General features: G+C 39.3%; 14 non-coding genes across 14 annotated transcripts; all 14 read left to right on the forward strand.

Moving 5' to 3' along the window:
- Positions 1–1,730: 1,730 nt before the first annotated feature.
- TRNAP-UGG (transfer RNA proline (anticodon UGG)) lies at positions 1,731–1,802 on the forward strand. Its single transcript has one exon. It is a non-coding gene; the product is annotated as a tRNA-Pro (tRNA).
- Positions 1,803–2,102: 300 nt separating this feature from the next.
- TRNAV-CAC (transfer RNA valine (anticodon CAC)) lies at positions 2,103–2,175 on the forward strand. Its single transcript has one exon. It is a non-coding gene; the product is annotated as a tRNA-Val (tRNA).
- Positions 2,176–4,328: 2,153 nt separating this feature from the next.
- Positions 4,329–4,400, forward strand: TRNAP-UGG (transfer RNA proline (anticodon UGG)). The gene has a single exon. It is a non-coding gene; the product is annotated as a tRNA-Pro (tRNA).
- Positions 4,401–4,700: 300 nt separating this feature from the next.
- On the forward strand, positions 4,701–4,773 carry TRNAV-CAC (transfer RNA valine (anticodon CAC)). The gene has a single exon. It is a non-coding gene; the product is annotated as a tRNA-Val (tRNA).
- Positions 4,774–6,957: 2,184 nt separating this feature from the next.
- TRNAP-UGG (transfer RNA proline (anticodon UGG)) lies at positions 6,958–7,029 on the forward strand. Its single transcript has one exon. It is a non-coding gene; the product is annotated as a tRNA-Pro (tRNA).
- A 300-nt stretch (positions 7,030–7,329) lies between these two features.
- TRNAV-CAC (transfer RNA valine (anticodon CAC)) lies at positions 7,330–7,402 on the forward strand. The gene has a single exon. It is a non-coding gene; the product is annotated as a tRNA-Val (tRNA).
- A 2,163-nt stretch (positions 7,403–9,565) lies between these two features.
- TRNAP-UGG (transfer RNA proline (anticodon UGG)) lies at positions 9,566–9,637 on the forward strand. The gene has a single exon. It is a non-coding gene; the product is annotated as a tRNA-Pro (tRNA).
- A 300-nt stretch (positions 9,638–9,937) lies between these two features.
- On the forward strand, positions 9,938–10,010 carry TRNAV-CAC (transfer RNA valine (anticodon CAC)). Its single transcript has one exon. It is a non-coding gene; the product is annotated as a tRNA-Val (tRNA).
- A 2,528-nt stretch (positions 10,011–12,538) lies between these two features.
- TRNAV-CAC (transfer RNA valine (anticodon CAC)) lies at positions 12,539–12,611 on the forward strand. The gene has a single exon. It is a non-coding gene; the product is annotated as a tRNA-Val (tRNA).
- A 2,109-nt stretch (positions 12,612–14,720) lies between these two features.
- Positions 14,721–14,792, forward strand: TRNAP-UGG (transfer RNA proline (anticodon UGG)). The gene has a single exon. It is a non-coding gene; the product is annotated as a tRNA-Pro (tRNA).
- Positions 14,793–15,092: 300 nt separating this feature from the next.
- TRNAV-CAC (transfer RNA valine (anticodon CAC)) lies at positions 15,093–15,165 on the forward strand. Its single transcript has one exon. It is a non-coding gene; the product is annotated as a tRNA-Val (tRNA).
- Positions 15,166–17,298: 2,133 nt separating this feature from the next.
- TRNAP-UGG (transfer RNA proline (anticodon UGG)) lies at positions 17,299–17,370 on the forward strand. The gene has a single exon. It is a non-coding gene; the product is annotated as a tRNA-Pro (tRNA).
- A 300-nt stretch (positions 17,371–17,670) lies between these two features.
- Positions 17,671–17,743, forward strand: TRNAV-CAC (transfer RNA valine (anticodon CAC)). Its single transcript has one exon. It is a non-coding gene; the product is annotated as a tRNA-Val (tRNA).
- Positions 17,744–20,307: 2,564 nt separating this feature from the next.
- TRNAV-CAC (transfer RNA valine (anticodon CAC)) lies at positions 20,308–20,380 on the forward strand. The gene has a single exon. It is a non-coding gene; the product is annotated as a tRNA-Val (tRNA).
- Positions 20,381–20,460: the final 80 nt, after the last annotated feature.

The following is a 20,460-nucleotide window of genomic DNA, read 5'->3' on the forward strand; positions in this document are numbered from 1 at the left end:
TTTTTTCTAGCCTTGAATGAATAAAAGCAAATCACTCCTCTTTATGTATTTTTCTAATACATTGATATTTGCATCTCCTTTCCTAGCCTGCATTTTTCACTATCTTACAGGCTGTATATAATAAGTATCAATTCAGGGGCCCTTCTATTACTCAATACACAACTATTCTATCCTGGCATTGATAAGCAATCTACATCTGCTTCTGTTGTGTATTGGTTATCATGTTTACCTGACGTGTGAAAGCCCCATGTTTGACAGTGCGCGTTAATAAAGAGACCAATGATTTGTATTAAAAGTTGGCATGTGTTTTTGTTACCTTGCACCGGCCAAAAAGTGCCGGAAATGACTTCATTTGCAGTCACTTGAAAAGTAGGGATTCTCAAATAAATGGTAAGAAACAAATCTAAAGGAATGCATGGCATATCTATATGTATGTGTACGCAGGTATCCATATATAAAGATAGATAGATAGATAGATAGATAGATAGATAGATAGATAGATAGATAGATAGATAGATAGATAGATAGATAGATAGATAGATAGATAGATAGATAGATAGATAGATAGATAGATAGATAGATAGATAGATAGATAGATAGATAGATAGATAGATAGATAGATAGATAGATATTGGGAGAGAGAGAGCGTTAATATAATGAGACTTTATTTTCCATCAAGCTGTCTTTCCTTTCCTTCAGGAGCAGAATGTTCTGATCATCAGCGCTCCAGAATCTAGTGCTTGGTTGGCAAGCATCACACATTGTGATGTGTTAGCTAAGAGTTCCATGTCGTTCAGACTCATATATTCCTCTGTAGTTGTACCTTGGTGATTCAACAAAATGTGGCATCATAAGCAGCATTCTACTGCCATAGACTGGGCAGAAAAAACATTTAGAATTTCACTGAAAAAGAAAAAAAGCATACTTAGGCAGAGCTTTCTGGACAGTAAGGACATTAGAGTAAGTGATGAATAAGCACTGCTTTTGTTAATTTACATAGGCAGAACAGAGACTGCTGGGAAAAGCCTGAAATTAAAGGCACAGAAAATGCCTGCTTCTGGATAGAACACTGAGAAGGGTTGAAAGTTTTTTCTCTGACCCTGGCCACTTATACAAGCAATCCTATGATAGTCAGAAGGACCCACCCTAAAAAGGAAGGGACAGCCATTTGGACCCTTTCCACCTTTTCTATATCTCGCCTGATCGAGCGCTGATTGAGCGGATTAGCACATGTACTTCTCATTTTGGGAAGGTATTGCTTAGCTTGCTACCAGCAGCTCAGTTATGTTATGATGTTAGAGGCTTGCAAGGAATGCTTTAGTCCTGCATTAGGCAGTTTTTATTGCTACTTGCATTCAAGGGAAAGATAATTAGCCAGAATCTGTGACCCAGTTATTCAGCTTGGCATTCCGATTTGCACAAAGGGAATAAGCATTTGAGAAAAAATGCAACATGTGTTTCTTATGTTGTTATGAACAGCTTTTTATTCTTTCTCTTTAGGGTCTAGCCACTGCAGAAATAGATAAATAAGTGCTGACTTCCTGTAAGACGTGTCCAATGCTGGGACAAAATAAAAGGGGACACTTATAAATGATAGTGATATCATTTGAGAAAGGGTAAGTTGACACTGAATTTCATGTGTATTCACAGACCAAGCATGAAAAAGTCCCCAGCATGATCTTCATTGCGTGCTTAGAGCTGGTATTAGCTTTTCAGAGGTGCCTTTCGAAGGCTCGTTGGTCTAGGGGTATGATTCTCGCTTTGGGTGCGAGAGGTCCCGGGTTCAAATCCCGGACGAGCCCTTTCATTGGTGCTTTTTTAAAGTAGTATTGAAGTATGCATTTCAAAGCCAATATCAATTTTCTCTTTGCAGTAGTGGATGAATATTTGCTAGAGTCTCATGCTTTTAACCTTGCCCTGCCTGAGCAAATAGGAAACATTTCTCTTTAAGCATTTTGCAAAAATGCTGAACTTGCATGGCATATACAAGCGTTCAGCTAGGGCTGTCTGGGAAGGTTGCATGAAAGAAATCTAAAACCAGAGGCCCTTGGAATAGCCTGTTTTGAGAAGTTTCATCACAGAAGAATCAACTGTAGACATCTGTTTCTGTAGTGTAGTGGTTATCACGTTCGCCTCACACGCGAAAGGTCCCCGGTTCGAAACCGGGCAGAAACAGTTGTTATATTGTCTTGGCTGCAATGTTGAGAGGTGCCGTTTTGCCATGAAATTGTCCAGGCCCTGAAGATGGTTTCATGCAGACTCATTCCAAGAAAGTGAATTCTCTTAAAAACACTAAAGTAATTGGCATGTGGATGTATCTGTTGATTCACAGACCTCGCTTTCATAAGAGCCCTGCATTCTGTTCATTGCTCACCTAGAACATGCATTAACTTTGGGAATTGTTGGCACCAACAGGCATCTTAGTTTAGTGGAGTGTTTCTGGTGTTTAAGTGCAGAAGCCCTGGGCTCAATTCCTCGGTGACCCTTCTCAAGGTGATGATACAAATGCATCATCACCTTTACGTTTAATGTCAGAATTGTTTATTTCTATTTGGTGGTGTATGAATGCTTGCAATAGTATGTTGATTTTTTCTAGCCTTGAATGAATAAAAGCAAATCACTCCTCTTTATGTATTTTTCTAATACATTGATATTTGCATCTCCTTTCCTAGCCTGCATTTTTCACTATCTTACAGGCTGTATATAATAAGTATCAATTCAGGGGCCCTTCTATTACTCAATTCACAACTATTCTATCCTGGCATTGATAAGCAATCTACATCTGCTTCTGTTGTGTATTGGTTATCATGTTTACCTGACGTGTGAAAGCCCCATGTTTGACAGTGCGCGTTAATAAAGAGACCAATGATTTGTATTAAAAGTTGGCATGTGTTTTTGTTACCTTGCACCGGCCAAAAAGTGCCGGAAATGACTTCATTTGCAGTCACTTGAAAAGTAGGGATTCTCAAATAAATGGTAAGAGGTTGGAACAAATCTAAAGGAATGCATGGCATATCTATATGTATGTGTACGCAGGTATCCATATATAAAGATAGATAGATAGATAGATAGATAGATAGATAGATAGATAGATAGATAGATAGATAGATAGATAGATAGATAGATAGATAGATAGATAGATAGATAGATAGATAGATAGATAGATAGATAGATAGATAGATAGATAGATAGATAGATAGATAGATAGATAGATAGATAGATATTCGGAGAGAGAGAGCGTTAATATAAACTGAGACTTTATTTTCCATCAAGCTGTCTTTCCTTTCCTTCAGGAGCAGAATGTTCTGATCATCAGCGCTCCAGAATCTAGTGCTTGGTTGGCAAGCATCACACATTGTGATGTGTTAGCTAAGAGTTCCATGTCGTTCAGACTCATATATTCCTCTGTAGTTGTACCTTGGTGATTCAACAAAATGTGGCATCATAAGCAGCATTCTACTGCCATAGACTGGGCAGAAAAAACATTTAGAATTTCACTGAAAAAGAAAAAAAGCATACTTAGGCAGAGCTTTCTGGACAGTAAGGACATTAGAGTAAGTGATGAATAAGCACTGCTTTTGTTAATTTACATAGGCAGAACAGAGACTGCTGGGAAAAGCCTGAAATTAAAGGCACAGAAAATGCCTGCTTCTGGATAGAACACTGAGAAGGGTTGAAAGTTTTTTCTCTGACCCTGGCCACTTATACAAGCAATCCTATGATAGTCAGAAGGACCCACCCTAAAAAGGAAGGGACAGCCATTTGGACCCTTTCCACCTTTTCTATATCTCGCCTGATCGAGCGCTGATTGAGCGGATTAGCACATGTACTTCTCATTTTGGGAAGGTATTGCTTAGCTTGCTACCAGCAGCTCAGTTATGTTATGATGTTAGAGGCTTGCAAGGAATGCTTTAGTCCTGCATTAGGCAGTTTTTATTGCTACTTGCATTCAAGGGAAAGATAATTAGCCAGAATCTGTGACCCAGTTATTCAGCTTGGCATTCCGATTTGCACAAAGGGAATAAGCATTTGAGAAAAAATGCAACATGTGTTTCTTATGTTGTTATGAACAGCTTTTTATTCTTTCTCTTTAGGGTCTAGCCACTGCAGAAATAGATAAATAAGTGCTGACTTCCTGTAAGACGTGTCCAATGCTGGGACAAAATAAAAGGGGACACTTATAAATGATAGTGATATCATTTGAGAAAGGGTAAGTTGACACTGAATTTCATGTGTATTCACAGACCAAGCATGAAAAAGTCCCCAGCATGATCTTCATTGCGTGCTTAGAGCTGGTATTAGCTTTTCAGAGGTGCAGGCCTTTCGAAGGCTCGTTGGTCTAGGGGTATGATTCTCGCTTTGGGTGCGAGAGGTCCCGGGTTCAAATCCCGGACGAGCCCTTTCATTGGTGCTTTTTTAAAGTAGTATTGAAGTATGCATTTCAAAGCCAATATCAATTTTCTCTTTGCAGTAGTGGATGAATATTTGCTAGAGTCTCATGCTTTTAACCTTGCCCTGCCTGAGCAAATAGGAAACATTTCTCTTTAAGCATTTTGCAAAAATGCTGAACTTGCATGGCATATACAAGCGTTCAGCTAGGGCTGTCTGGGAAGGTTGCATGAAAGAAATCTAAAACCAGAGGCCCTTGGAATAGCCTGTTTTGAGAAGTTTCATCACAGAAGAATCAACTGTAGACATCTGTTTCTGTAGTGTAGTGGTTATCACGTTCGCCTCACACGCGAAAGGTCCCCGGTTCGAAACCGGGCAGAAACAGTTGTTATATTGTCTTGGCTGCAATGTTGAGAGGTGCCGTTTTGCCATGAAATTGTCCAGGCCCTGAAGATGGTTTCATGCAGACTCATTCCAAGAAAGTGAATTCTCTTAAAAACACTAAAGTAATTGGCATGTGGATGTATCTGTTGATTCACAGACCTCGCTTTCATAAGAGCCCTGCATTCTGTTCATTGCTCACCTAGAACATGCATTAACTTTGGGAATTGTTGGCACCAACAGGCATCTTAGTTTAGTGGAGTGTTTCTGGTGTTTAAGTGCAGAAGCCCTGGGCTCAATTCCTCGGTGACCCTTCTCAAGGTGATGATACAAATGCATCGTCACCTTTACGTTTAATGTCAGAATTGTTTATTTCTATTTGGTGGTGTATGAATGCTTGCAATAGTATGTTGATTTTTTCTAGCCTTGAATGAATAAAAGCAAATCACTCCTCTTTATGTATTTTTCTAATACATTGATATTTGCATCTCCTTTCCTAGCCTGCATTTTTCACTATCTTACAGGCTGTATATAATAAGTATCAATTCAGGGGCCCTTCTATTACTCAATTCACAACTATTCTATCCTGGCATTGATAAGCAATCTACATCTGCTTCTGTTGTGTATTGGTTATCATGTTTACCTGACGTGTGAAAACCCCATGTTTGACAGTGCGCGTTAATAAAGAGACCAATGATTTGTATTAAAAGTTGGCATGTGTTTTTGTTACCTTGCACCGGCCAAAAAGTGCCGGAAATGACTTCATTTGCAGTCACTTGAAAAGTAGGGATTCTCAAATAAATGGTAAGAGGTTGGAACAAATCTAAAGGAATGCATGGCATATCTATATGTATGTGTACGCAGGTATCCATATATAAAGATAGATAGATAGATAGATAGATAGATAGATAGATAGATAGATAGATAGATAGATAGATAGATAGATAGATAGATAGATAGATAGATAGATAGATAGATAGATAGATAGATAGATAGATAGATAGATAGATAGATAGATAGATAGATAGATAGATAGATAGATAGATAGATAGATAGATAGATAGATAGATAGATAGATAGATATTGGGAGAGAGAGAGCGTTAATATAAACTGAGACTTTATTTTCCATCAAGCTGTCTTTCCTTTCCTTCAGGAGCAGAATGTTCTGATCATCAGCGCTCCAGAATCTAGTGCTTGGTTGGCAAGCATCACACATTGTGATGTGTTAGCTAAGAGTTCCATGTCGTTCAGACTCATATATTCCTCTGTAGTTGTACCTTGGTGATTCAACAAAATGTGGCATCATAAGCAGCATTCTACTGCCATAGACTGGGCAGAAAAAACATTTAGAATTTCACTGAAAAAGAAAAAAAGCATACTTAGGCAGAGCTTTCTGGACAGTAAGGACATTAGAGTAAGTGATGAATAAGCACTGCTTTTGTTAATTTACATAGGCAGAACAGAGACTGCTGGGAAAAGCCTGAAATTAAAGGCACAGAAAATGCCTGCTTCTGGATAGAACACTGAGAAGGGTTGAAAGTTTTTTCTCTGACCCTGGCCACTTATACAAGCAATCCTATGATAGTCAGAAGGACCCACCCTAAAAAGGAAGGGACAGCCATTTGGACCCTTTCCACCTTTTCTATATCTCGCCTGATCGAGCCTGATTGAGCGGATTAGCACATGTACTTCTCATTTTTGGAAGGTATTGCTTAGCTTGCTACCAGCAGCTCAGTTATGTTATGATGTTAGAGGCTTGCAAGGAATGCTTTAGTCCTGCATTAGGCAGTTTTTATTGCTACTTGCATTCAAGGGAAAGATAATTAGCCAGAATCTGTGGCCCAGTTATTCAGCTTGGCATTCCGATTTGCACAAAGGGAATAAGCATTTGAGAAAAAATGCAACATGTGTTTCTTATGTTGTTATGAACAGCTTTTTATTCTTTCTCTTTAGGGTCTAGCCACTGCAGAAATAGATAAATAAGTGCTGACTTCCTGTAAGACGTGTCCAATGCTGGGACAAAATAAAAGGGGACACTTATAAATGATAGTGATATCATTTGAGAAAGGGTAAGTTGACACTGAATTTCATGTGTATTCACAGACCAAGCATGAAAAAGTCCCCAGCATGATCTTCATTGCGTGCTTAGAGCTGGTATTAGCTTTTCAGAGGTGCGGGTCTTTCGAAGGCTCGTTGGTCTAGGGGTATGATTCTCGCTTTGGGTGCGAGAGGTCCCGGGTTCAAATCCCGGACGAGCCCTTTCATTGGTGCTTTTTTAAAGTAGTATTGAAGTATGCATTTCAAAGCCAATATCAATTTTCTCTTTGCAGTAGTGGATGAATATTTGCTAGAGTCTCATGCTTTTAACCTTGCCCTGCCTGAGCAAATAGGAAACATTTCTCTTTAAGCATTTTGCAAAAATGCTGAACTTGCATGGCATATACAAGCGTTCAGCTAGGGCTGTCTGGGAAGGTTGCATGAAAGAAATCTAAAACCAGAGGCCCTTGGAATAGCCTGTTTTGAGAAGTTTCATCACAGAAGAATCAACTGTAGACATCTGTTTCTGTAGTGTAGTGGTTATCACGTTTGCCTCACACGCGAAAGGTCCCCGGTTCGAAACCGGGCAGAAACAGTTGTTATATTGTCTTGGCTGCAATGTTGAGAGGTGCCGTTTTGCCATGAAATTGTCCAGGCCCTGAAGATGGTTTCATGCAGACTCGTTCCAAGAAAGTGAATTCTCTTAAAAACACTAAAGTAATTGGCATGTGGATGTATCTGTTGATTCACAGACCTCGCTTTGAAAAGAGCCCTGCATTCTGTTCATTGCTCACCTAGAACATGCATTAACTTTGGGAATTGTTGGCACCAACAGGCATCTTAGTTTAGTGGAGTGTTTCTGGTGTTTAAGTGCAGAAGCCCTGGGCTCAATTCCTCGGTGACCCTTCTCAAGGTGATGATACAAATGCATCGTCACCTTTATGTTTAATGTCAGAATTGTTTATTTCTATTTGGTGGTGTATGAATGCTTGCAATAGTATGTTGATTTTTTCTAGCCTTGAATGAATAAAAGCAAATCACTCCTCTTTATGTATTTTTCTAATACATTGATATTTGCATCTCCTTTCCTAGCCTGCATTTTTCACTATCTTACAGGCTGTATATAATAAGTATCAATTCAGGGGCCCTTCTTCTACTCAATTCACAACTGTTCTATCCCGGCATTGATAAGCAATCTACATCTGCTTCTGTTGTATATTGGTTATCATGTTTACCTGACGTGTGAAAGCCCCATGTTTGACAGTGCGCGTTAATAAAGAGACCAATGATTTTTATTAAAAGTTGTCATGTGTTTTTGTTACCTTGCACCGGCCAAAAAGTGCCGGAAATGACTTCATTTGCAGTCACTTGAAAAGTAGGGATTCTCAAATAAATGGTAAGAGGTTGGAACAAATCTAAAGGAATGCCTGGCATATCTATATGTATGTGTACGCAGGTATCCATATATAAAGATAGATAGATAGATAGATAGATAGATAGATAGATAGATAGATAGATAGATAGATAGATAGATAGATAGATAGATAGATAGATAGATAGATAGATAGATAGATAGATAGATAGATAGATAGATAGATAGATAGATAGATAGATAGATAGATAGATAGATAGATAGATAGATATTGGGAGAGAGAGAGCGTTAATATAAACTGAGACTTTATTTTCCATCAAGCTGTCTTTCCTTTCCTTCAGGAGCAGAATGTTCTGATCATCAGCGCTCCAGAATCTAGTGCTTGGTTGGCAAGCATCACACATTGTGATGTGTTAGCTAAGAGTTCCATGTCGTTCAGACTCATATATTCCTCTGTAGTTGTACCTTGGTGATTCAACAAAATGTGGCATCATAAGCAGCATTCTACTGCCATAGACTGGGCAGAAAAAACATTTAGAATTTCACTGAAAAAGAAAAAAAGCATACTTAGGCAGAGCTTTCTGGACAGTAAGGACATTAGAGTAAGTGATGAATAAGCACTGCTTTTGTTAATTTACATAGGCAGAACAGAGACTGCTGGGAAAAGCCTGAAATTAAAGGCACAGAAAATGCCTGCTTCTGGATAGAACACTGAGAAGGGTTGAAAGTTTTTTCTCTGACCCTGGCCACTTATACAAGCAATCCTATGATAGTCAGAAGGACCCACCCTAAAAAGGAAGGGACAGCCATTTGGACCCTTTCCACCTTTTCTATATCTCGCCTGATCGAGCCTGATCGAGCGCTGATTGAGCGGATTAGCACATGTACTTCTCATTTTGGGAAGGTATTGCTTAGCTTGCTACCAGCAGCTCAGTTATGTTATGATGTTAGAGGCTTGCAAGGAATGCTTTAGTCCTGCATTAGGCAGTTTTTATTGCTACTTGCATTCAAGGGAAAGATAATTAGCCAGAATCTGTGACCCAGTTATTCAGCTTGGCATTCCGATTTGCACAAAGGGAATAAGCATTTGAGAAAAAATGCAACATGTGTTTCTTATGTTGTTATGAACAGCTTTTTATTCTTTCTCTTTAGGGTCTAGCCACTGCAGAAATAGATAAATAAGTGCTGACTTCCTGTAAGACGTGTCCAATGCTGGGACAAAATAAAAGGGGACACTTATAAATGATAGTGATATCATTTGAGAAAGGGTAAGTTGACACTGAATTTCATGTGTATTCACAGACCAAGCATGAAAAAGTCCCCAGCATGATCTTCATTGCGTGCTTAGAGCTGGTATTAGCTTTTCAGAGGTGCAGGCCTTTCGAAGGCTCGTTGGTCTAGGGGTATGATTCTCGCTTTGGGTGCGAGAGGTCCCGGGTTCAAATCCCGGACGAGCCCTTTCATTGGTGCTTTTTTAAAGTAGTATTGAAGTATGCATTTCAAAGCCAATATCAATTTTCTCTTTGCAGTAGTGGATGAATATTTGCTAGAGTCTCATGCTTTTAACCTTGCCCTGCCTGAGCAATTAGGAAACATTTCTCTTTAAGCATTTTGCAAAAATGCTGAACTTGCATGGCATATACAAGCGTTCAGCTAGGGCTGTCTGGGAAGGTTGCATGAAAGAAATCTAAAACCAGAGGCCCTTGGAATAGCCTGTTTTGAGAAGTTTCATCACAGAAGAATCAACTGTAGACATCTGTTTCTGTAGTGTAGTGGTTATCACGTTCGCCTCACACGCGAAAGGTCCCCGGTTCGAAACCGGGCAGAAACAGTTGTTATATTGTCTTGGCTGCAATGTTGAGAGGTGCCATTTTGCCATGAAATTGTCCAGGCCCTGAAGATGGTTTCATGCAGACTCATTCCAAGAAAGTGAATTCTCTTAAAAACACTAAAGTAATTGGCATGTGGATGTATCTGTTGATTCACAGACCTCGCTTTCATAAGAGCCCTGCATTCTGTTCATTGCTCACCTAGAACATGCATTAACTTTGGGAATTGTTGGCACCAACAGGCATCTTAGTTTAGTGGAGTGTTTCTGGTGTTTAAGTGCAGAAGCCCTGGGCTCAATTCCTCGGTGACCCTTCTCAAGGTGATGATACAAATGCATCGTCACCTTTACGTTTAATGTCAGAATTGTTTATTTCTATTTGGTGGTGTATGAATGCTTGCAATAGTATGTTGATTTTTTCTAGCCTTGAATGAATAAAAGCAAATCACTCCTCTTTATGTATTTTTCTAATACATTGATATTTGCATCTCCTTTCCTAGCCTGCATTTTTCACTATCTTACAGGCTGTATATAATAAGTATCAATTCAGGGGCCCTTCTATTACTCAATTCACAACTATTCTATCCTGGCATTGATAAGCAATCTACATCTGCTTCTGTTGTGTATTGGTTATCATGTTTACCTGACGTGTGAAAACCCCATGTTTGACAGTGCGCGTTAATAAAGAGACCAATGATTTGTATTAAAAGTTGGCATGTGTTTTTGTTACCTTGCACCGGCCAAAAAGTGCCGGAAATGACTTCATTTGCAGTCACTTGAAAAGTAGGGATTCTCAAATAAATGGTAAGAGGTTGGAACAAATCTAAAGGAATGCATGGCATATCTATATGTATGTGTACGCAGGTATCCATATATAAAGATAGATAGATAGATAGATAGATAGATAGATAGATAGATAGATAGATAGATAGATAGATAGATAGATAGATAGATAGATAGATAGATAGATAGATAGATAGATAGATAGATAGATAGATAGATAGATAGATAGATAGATAGATAGATAGATAGATAGATAGATAGATAGATAGATATTGGGAGAGAGAGAGCGTTAATATAAACTGAGACTTTATTTTCCATCAAGCTGTCTTTCCTTTCCTTCAGGAGCAGAATGTTCTGATCATCAGCGCTCCAGAATCTAGTGCTTGGTTGGCAAGCATCACACATTGTGATGTGTTAGCTAAGAGTTCCATGTCGTTCAGACTCATATATTCCTCTGTAGTTGTACCTTGGTGATTCAACAAAATGTGGCATCATAAGCAGCATTCTACTGCCATAGACTGGGCAGAAAAAACATTTAGAATTTCACTGAAAAAGAAAAAAAGCATACTTAGGCAGAGCTTTCTGGACAGTAAGGACATTAGAGTAAGTGATGAATAAGCACTGCTTTTGTTAATTTACATAGGCAGAACAGAGACTGCTGGGAAAAGCCTGAAATTAAAGGCACAGAAAATGCCTGCTTCTGGATAGAACACTGAGAAGGGTTGAAAGTTTTTTCTCTGACCCTGGCCACTTATACAAGCAATCCTATGATAGTCAGAAGGACCCACCCTAAAAAGGAAGGGACAGCCATTTGGACCCTTTCCACCTTTTCTATATCTCGCCTGATCGAGCCTGATTGAGCGGATTAGCACATGTACTTCTCATTTTGGGAAGGTATTGCTTAGCTTGCTACCAGCAGCTCAGTTATGTTATGATGTTAGAGGCTTGCAAGGAATGCTTTAGTCCTGCATTAGGCAGTTTTTATTGCTACTTGCATTCAAGGGAAAGATAATTAGCCAGAATCTGTGACCCAGTTATTCAGCTTGGCATTCCGATTTGCACAAAGGGAATAAGCATTTGAGAAAAAATGCAACATGTGTTTCTTATGTTGTTATGAACAGCTTTTTATTCTTTCTCTTTAGGGTCTAGCCACTGCAGAAATAGATAAATAAGTGCTGACTTCCTGTAAGACGTGTCCAATGCTGGGACAAAATAAAAGGGGACACTTATAAATGATAGTGATATCATTTGAGAAAGGGTAAGTTGACACTGAATTTCATGTGTATTCACAGACCAAGCATGAAAAAGTCCCCAGCATGATCTTCATTGCGTGCTTAGAGCTGGTATTAGCTTTTCAGAGGTGCGGGTCTTTCGAAGGCTCGTTGGTCTAGGGGTATGATTCTCGCTTTGGGTGCGAGAGGTCCCGGGTTCAAATCCCAGACGAGCCCTTTCATTGGTGCTTTTTTAAAGTAGTATTGAAGTATGCATTTCAAAGCCAATATCAATTTTCTCTTTGCAGTAGTGGATGAATATTTGCTAGAGTCTCATGCTTTTAACCTTGCCCTGCCTGAGCAAATAGGAAACATTTCTCTTTAAGCATTTTGCAAAAATGCTGAACTTGCATGGCATATACAAGCGTTCAGCTAGGGCTGTCTGGGAAGGTTGCATGAAAGAAATCTAAAACCAGAGGCCCTTGGAATAGCCTGTTTTGAGAAGTTTCATCACAGAAGAATCAACTGTAGACATCTGTTTCTGTAGTGTAGTGGTTATCACGTTTGCCTCACACGCGAAAGGTCCCCGGTTCGAAACCGGGCAGAAACAGTTGTTATATTGTCTTGGCTGCAATGTTGAGAGGTGCCGTTTTGCCATGAAATTGTCCAGGCCCTGAAGATGGTTTCATGCAGACTCATTCCAAGAAAGTGAATTCTCTTAAAAACACTAAAGTAATTGGCATGTGGATGTATCTGTTGATTCACAGACCTCGCTTTCATAAGAGCCCTGCATTCTGTTCATTGCTCACCTAGAACATGCATTAACTTTGGGAATTGTTGGCACCAACAGGCATCTTAGTTTAGTGGAGTGTTTCTGGTGTTTAAGTGCAGAAGCCCTGGGAAGCCCTGGGCTCAATTCCTCGGTGACCCTTCTCAAGGTGATGATACAAATGCATCGTCACCTTTACGTTTAATGTCAGAATTGTTTATTTCTATTTGGTGGTGTATGAATGCTTGCAATAGTATGTTGATTTTTTCTAGCCTTGAATGAATAAAAGCAAATCACTCCTCTTTATGTATTTTTCTAATACATTGATATTTGCATCTCCTTTCCTAGCCTGCATTTTTCACTATCTTACAGGCTGTATATAATAAGTATCAATTCAGGGGCCCTTCTATTACTCAATACACAACTATTCTATCCTGGCATTGATAAGCAATCTACATCTGCTTCTGTTGTGTATTGGTTATCATGTTTACCTGACGTGTGAAAGCCCCATGTTTGACAGTGCGCGTTAATAAAGAGACCAATGATTTGTATTAAAAGTTGGCATGTGTTTTTGTTACCTTGCACCGGCCAAAAAGTGCCGGAAATGACTTCATTTGCAGTCACTTGAAAAGTAGGGATTCTCAAATAAATGGTAAGAGGTTGGAACAAATCTAAAGGAATGCATGGCATATCTATATGTATGTGTACGCAGGTATCCATATATAAAGATAGATAGATAGATAGATAGATAGATAGATAGATAGATAGATAGATAGATAGATAGATAGATAGATAGATAGATAGATAGATAGATAGATAGATAGATAGATAGATAGATAGATAGATATTGGGAGAGAGAGAGCGTTAATATAATGAGACTTTATTTTCCATCAAGCTGTCTTTCCTTTCCTTCAGGAGCAGAATGTTCTGATCATCAGCGCTCCAGAATCTAGTGCTTGGTTGGCAAGCATCACACATTGTGATGTGTTAGCTAAGAGTTCCATGTCGTTCAGACTCATATATTCCTCTGTAGTTGTACCTTGGTGATTCAACAAAATGTGGCATCATAAGCAGCATTCTACTGCCATAGACTGGGCAGAAAAAACATTTAGAATTTCACTGAAAAAGAAAAAAAGCATACTTAGGCAGAGCTTTCTGGACAGTAAGGACATTAGAGTAAGTGATGAATAAGCACTGCTTTTGTTAATTTACATAGGCAGAACAGAGACTGCTGGGAAAAGCCTGAAATTAAAGGCACAGAAAATGCCTGCTTCTGGATAGAACACTGAGAAGGGTTGAAAGTTTTTTCTCTGACCCTGGCCACTTATACAAGCAATCCTATGATAGTCAGAAGGACCCACCCTAAAAAGGAAGGGACAGCCATTTGGACCCTTTCCACCTTTTCTATATCTCGCCTGATCGAGCGCTGATTGAGCGGATTAGCACATGTACTTCTCATTTTGGGAAGGTATTGCTTAGCTTGCTACCAGCAGCTCAGTTATGTTATGATGTTAGAGGCTTGCAAGGAATGCTTTAGTCCTGCATTAGGCAGTTTTTATTGCTACTTGCATTCAAGGGAAAGATAATTAGCCAGAATCTGTGACCCAGTTATTCAGCTTGGCATTCCGATTTGCACAAAGGGAATAAGCATTTGAGAAAAAATGCAACATGTGTTTCTTATGTTGTTATGAACAGCTTTTTATTCTTTCTCTTTAGGGTCTAGCCACTGCAGAAATAGATAAATAAGTGCTGACTTCCTGTAAGACGTGTCCAATGCTGGGACAAAATAAAAGGGGACACTTATAAATGATAGTGATATCATTTGAGAAAGGGTAAGTTGACACTGAATTTCATGTGTATTCACAGACCAAGCATGAAAAAGTCCCCAGCATGATCTTCATTGCGTGCTTAGAGCTGGTATTAGCTTTTCAGAGGTGCAGGCCTTTCGAAGGCTCGTTGGTCTAGGGGTATGATTCTCGCTTTGGGTGCGAGAGGTCCCGGGTTCAAATCCCGGACGAGCCCTTTCATTGGTGCTTTTTTAAAGTAGTATTGAAGTATGCATTTCAAAGCCAATATCAATTTTCTCTTTGCAGTAGTGGATGAATATTTGCTAGAGTCTCATGCTTTTAACCTTGCCCTGCCTGAGCAAATAGGAAACATTTCTCTTTAAGCATTTTGCAAAAATGCTGAACTTGCATGGCATATACAAGCGTTCAGCTAGGGCTGTCTGGGAAGGTTGCATGAAAGAAATCTAAAACCAGAGGCCCTTGGAATAGCCTGTTTTGAGAAGTTTCATCACAGAAGAATCAACTGTAGACATCTGTTTCTGTAGTGTAGTGGTTATCACGTTCGCCTCACACGCGAAAGGTCCCCGGTTCGAAACCGGGCAGAAACAGTTGTTATATTGTCTTGGCTGCAATGTTGAGAGGTGCCGTTTTGCCATGAAATTGTCCAGGCCCTGAAGATGGTTTCATGCAGACTCATTCCAAGAAAGTGAATTCTCTTAAAAACACTAAAGTAATTGGCATGTGGATGTATCTGTTGATTCACAGACCTCGCTTTCATAAGAGCCCTGCATTCTGTTCATTGCTCACCTAGAACATGCATTAACTTTGGGAATTGTTGGCACCAACAGGCATCTTAGTTTAGTGGAGTGTTTCTGGTGTTTAAGTGCAGAAGCCCTGGGCTCAATTCCTCGGTGACCCTTCTCAAGGTGATGATACAAATGCATCATCACCTTTACGTTTAATGTCAGAATTGTTTATTTCTATTTGGTGGTGTATGAATGCTTGCAATAGTATGTTGATTTTTTCTAGCCTTGAATGAATAAAAGCAAATCACTCCTCTTTATGTATTTTTCTAATACATTGATATTTGCATCTCCTTTCCTAGCCTGCATTTTTCACTATCTTACAGGCTGTATATAATAAGTATCAATTCAGGGGCCCTTCTATTACTCAATTCACAACTATTCTATCCTGGCATTGATAAGCAATCTACATCTGCTTCTGTTGTGTATTGGTTATCATGTTTACCTGACGTGTGAAAGCCCCATGTTTGACAGTGCGCGTTAATAAAGAGACCAATGATTTGTATTAAAAGTTGGCATGTGTTTTTGTTACCTTGCACCGGCCAAAAAGTGCCGGAAATGACTTCATTTGCAGTCACTTGAAAAGTAGGGATTCTCAAATAAATGGTAAGAGGTTGGAACAAATCTAAAGGAATGCATGGCATATCTATATGTATGTGTACGCAGGTATCCATATATAAAGATAGATAGATAGATAGATAGATAGATAGATAGATAGATAGATAGATAGATAGATAGATAGATAGATAGATAGATAGATAGATAGATAGATAGATAGATAGATAGATAGATAGATAGATAGATAGATAGATAGATAGATAGATAGATAGATATTCGGAGAGAGAGAGCGTTAATATAAACTGAGACTTTATTTTCCATCAAGCTGTCTTTCCTTTCCTTCAGGAGCAGAATGTTCTGATCATCAGCGCTCCAGAATCTAGTGCTTGGTTGGCAAGCATCACACATTGTGATGTGTTAGCTAAGAGTTCCATGTCGTTCAGACTCATATATTCCTCTGTAGTTGTACCTTGGTGATTCAACAAAATGTGGCATCATAAGCAGCATTCTACTGCCATAGACTGGGCAGAAAAAACATTTAGAATTTCACTGAAAAAGAAAAAAAGCATACTTAGGCAGAGCTTTCTGGACAGTAAGGACATTAGAGTAAGTGATGAATAAGCACTGCTTTTGTTAATTTACATAGGCAGAACAGAGACTGCTGGGAAAAGCCTGAAATTAAAGGCACAGAAAATGCCTGCTTCTGGATAGAACACTGAGAAGGGTTGAAAGTTTTTTCTCTGACCCTGGCCACTTATACAAGCAATCCTATGATAGTCAGAAGGACCCACCCTAAAAAGGAAGGGACAGCCATTTGGACCCTTTCCACCTTTTCTATATCTCGCCTGATCGAGCGCTGATTGAGCGGATTAGCACATGTACTTCTCATTTTGGGAAGGTATTGCTTAGCTTGCTACCAGCAGCTCAGTTATGTTATGATGTTAGAGGCTTGCAAGGAATGCTTTAGTCCTGCATTAGGCAGTTTTTATTGCTACTTGCATTCAAGGGAAAGATAATTAGCCAGAATCTGTGACCCAGTTATTCAGCTTGGCATTCCGATTTGCACAAAGGGAATAAGCATTTGAGAAAAAATGCAACATGTGTTTCTTATGTTGTTATGAACAGCTTTTTATTCTTTCTCTTTAGGGTCTAGCCACTGCAGAAATAGATAAATAAGTGCTGACTTCCTGTAAGACGTGTCCAATGCTGGGACAAAATAAAAGGGGACACTTATAAATGATAGTGATATCATTTGAGAAAGGGTAAGTTGACACTGAATTTCATGTGTATTCACAGACCAAGCATGAAAAAGTCCCCAGCATGATCTTCATTGCGTGCTTAGAGCTGGTATTAGCTTTTCAGAGGTGCAGGCCTTTCGAAGGCTCGTTGGTCTAGGGGTATGATTCTCGCTTTGGGTGCGAGAGGTCCCGGGTTCAAATCCCGGACGAGCCCTTTCATTGGTGCTTTTTTAAAGTAGTATTGAAGTATGCATTTCAAAGCCAATATCAATTTTCTCTTTGCAGTAGTGGATGAATATTTGCTAGAGTCTCATGCTTTTAACCTTGCCCTGCCTGAGCAAATAGGAAACATTTCTCTTTAAGCATTTTGCAAAAATGCTGAACTTGCATGGCATATACAAGCGTTCAGCTAGGGCTGTCTGGGAAGGTTGCATGAAAGAAATCTAAAACCAGAGGCCCTTGGAATAGCCTGTTTTGAGAAGTTTCATCACAGAAGAATCAACTGTAGACATCTGTTTCTGTAGTGTAGTGGTTATCACGTTCGCCTCACACGCGAAAGGTCCCCGGTTCGAAACCGGGCAGAAACAGTTGTTATATTGTCTTGGCTGCAATGTTGAGAGGTGCCGTTTTGCCATGAAATTGTCCAGGCCCTGAAGATGGTTTCATGCAGACTCATTCCAAGAAAGTGAATTCTCTTAAAAACACTAAAGTAATTGGCATGTGGATGTATCTGTTGATTCACAGACCTCGCTTTCATAAGAGCCCTGCATTCTGTTCATTGCTCACCTAGAACATGCATTAACTTTGGGAATTGTTGGCACCAACAGGCATCTTAGTTTAGTGGAGTGTTTCTGGTGTTTAAGTGCAGAAGCCCTGGGCTCAATTCCTCGGTGACCCTTCTCAAGGTGATGATACAAATGCATCGTCACCTTTACGTTTAATGTCAGAATTGTTTATTTCTATTTGGTGGTGTATGAATGCTTGCAATAGTATGTTGATTTTTTCTAGCCTTGAATGAATAAAAGCAAATCACTCCTCTTTATGTATTTTTCTAATACATTGATATTTGCATCTCCTTTCCTAGCCTGCATTTTTCACTATCTTACAGGCTGTATATAATAAGTATCAATTCAGGGGCCCTTCTATTACTCAATTCACAACTATTCTATCCTGGCATTGATAAGCAATCTACATCTGCTTCTGTTGTGTATTGGTTATCATGTTTACCTGACGTGTGAAAACCCCATGTTTGACAGTGCGCGTTAATAAAGAGACCAATGATTTGTATTAAAAGTTGGCATGTGTTTTTGTTACCTTGCACCGGCCAAAAAGTGCCGGAAATGACTTCATTTGCAGTCACTTGAAAAGTAGGGATTCTCAAATAAATGGTAAGAGGTTGGAACAAATCTAAAGGAATGCATGGCATATCTATATGTATGTGTACGCAGGTATCCATATATAAAGATAGATAGATAGATAGATAGATAGATAGATAGATAGATAGATAGATAGATAGATAGATAGATAGATAGATAGATAGATAGATAGATAGATAGATAGATAGATAGATAGATAGATAGATAGATAGATAGATAGATAGATAGATAGATAGATAGATAGATAGATAGATAGATAGATAGATAGATAGATAGATAGATAGATAGATAGATAGATATTGGGAGAGAGAGAGCGTTAATATAAACTGAGACTTTATTTTCCATCAAGCTGTCTTTCCTTTCCTTCAGGAGCAGAATGTTCTGATCATCAGCGCTCCAGAATCTAGTGCTTGGTTGGCAAGCATCACACATTGTGATGTGTTAGCTAAGAGTTCCATGTCGTTCAGACTCATATATTCCTCTGTAGTTGTACCTTGGTGATTCAACAAAATGTGGCATCATAAGCAGCATTCTACTGCCATAGACTGGGCAGAAAAAACATTTAGAATTTCACTGAAAAAGAAAAAAAGCATACTTAGGCAGAGCTTTCTGGACAGTAAGGACATTAGAGTAAGTGATGAATAAGCACTGCTTTTGTTAATTTACATAGGCAGAACAGAGACTGCTGGGAAAAGCCTGAAATTAAAGGCACAGAAAATGCCTGCTTCTGGATAGAACACTGAGAAGGGTTGAAAGTTTTTTCTCTGACCCTGGCCACTTATACAAGCAATCCTATGATAGTCAGAAGGACCCACCCTAAAAAGGAAGGGACAGCCATTTGGACCCTTTCCACCTTTTCTATATCTCGCCTGATCGAGCCTGATTGAGCGGATTAGCACATGTACTTCTCATTTTGGGAAGGTATTGCTTAGCTTGCTACCAGCAGCTCAGTTATGTTATGATGTTAGAGGCTTGCAAGGAATGCTTTAGTCCTGCATTAGGCAGTTTTTATTGCTACTTGCATTCAAGGGAAAGATAATTAGCCAGAATCTGTGACCCAGTTATTCAGCTTGGCATTCCGATTTGCACAAAAGGAATAAGCATTTGAGAAAAAATGCAACATGTGTTTCTTATGTTGTTATGAACAGCTTTTTATTCTTTCTCTTTAGGGTCTAGCCACTGCAGAAATAGATAAATAAGTGCTGACTTCCTGTAAGACGTGTCCAATGCTGGGACAAAATAAAAGGGGACACTTATAAATGATAGTGATATCATTTGAGAAAGGGTAAGTTGACACTGAATTTCATGTGTATTCACAGACCAAGCATGAAAAAGTCCCCAGCATGATCTTCATTGCGTGCTTAGAGCTGGTATTAGCTTTTCAGAGGTGCGGGTCTTTCGAAGGCTCGTTGGTCTAGGGGTATGATTCTCGCTTTGGGTGCGAGAGGTCCCGGGTTCAAATCCCAGACGAGCCCTTTCATTGGTGCTTTTTTAAAGTAGTATTGAAGTATGCATTTCAAAGCCAATATCAATTTTCTCTTTGCAGTAGTGGATGAATATTTGCTAGAGTCTCATGCTTTTAACCTTGCCCTGCCTGAGCAAATAGGAAACATTTCTCTTTAAGCATTTTGCAAAAATGCTGAACTTGCATGGCATATACAAGCGTTCAGCTAGGGCTGTCTGGGAAGGTTGCATGAAAGAAATCTAAAACCAGAGGCCCTTGGAATAGCCTGTTTTGAGAAGTTTCATCACAGAAGAATCAACTGTAGACATCTGTTTCTGTAGTGTAGTGGTTATCACGTTTGCCTCACACGCGAAAGGTCCCCGGTTCGAAACCGGGCAGAAACAGTTGTTATATTGTCTTGGCTGCAATGTTGAGAGGTGCCGTTTTGCCATGAAATTGTCCAGGCCCTGAAGATGGTTTCATG

The sequence above is a fragment of the Lissotriton vulgaris genome, unplaced genomic scaffold (assembly GCF_964263255.1).
Source record: "Lissotriton vulgaris unplaced genomic scaffold, aLisVul1.2 SCAFFOLD_1545, whole genome shotgun sequence".
In the NCBI taxonomy this organism is placed as follows: domain Eukaryota; kingdom Metazoa; phylum Chordata; class Amphibia; order Caudata; family Salamandridae; genus Lissotriton; species Lissotriton vulgaris.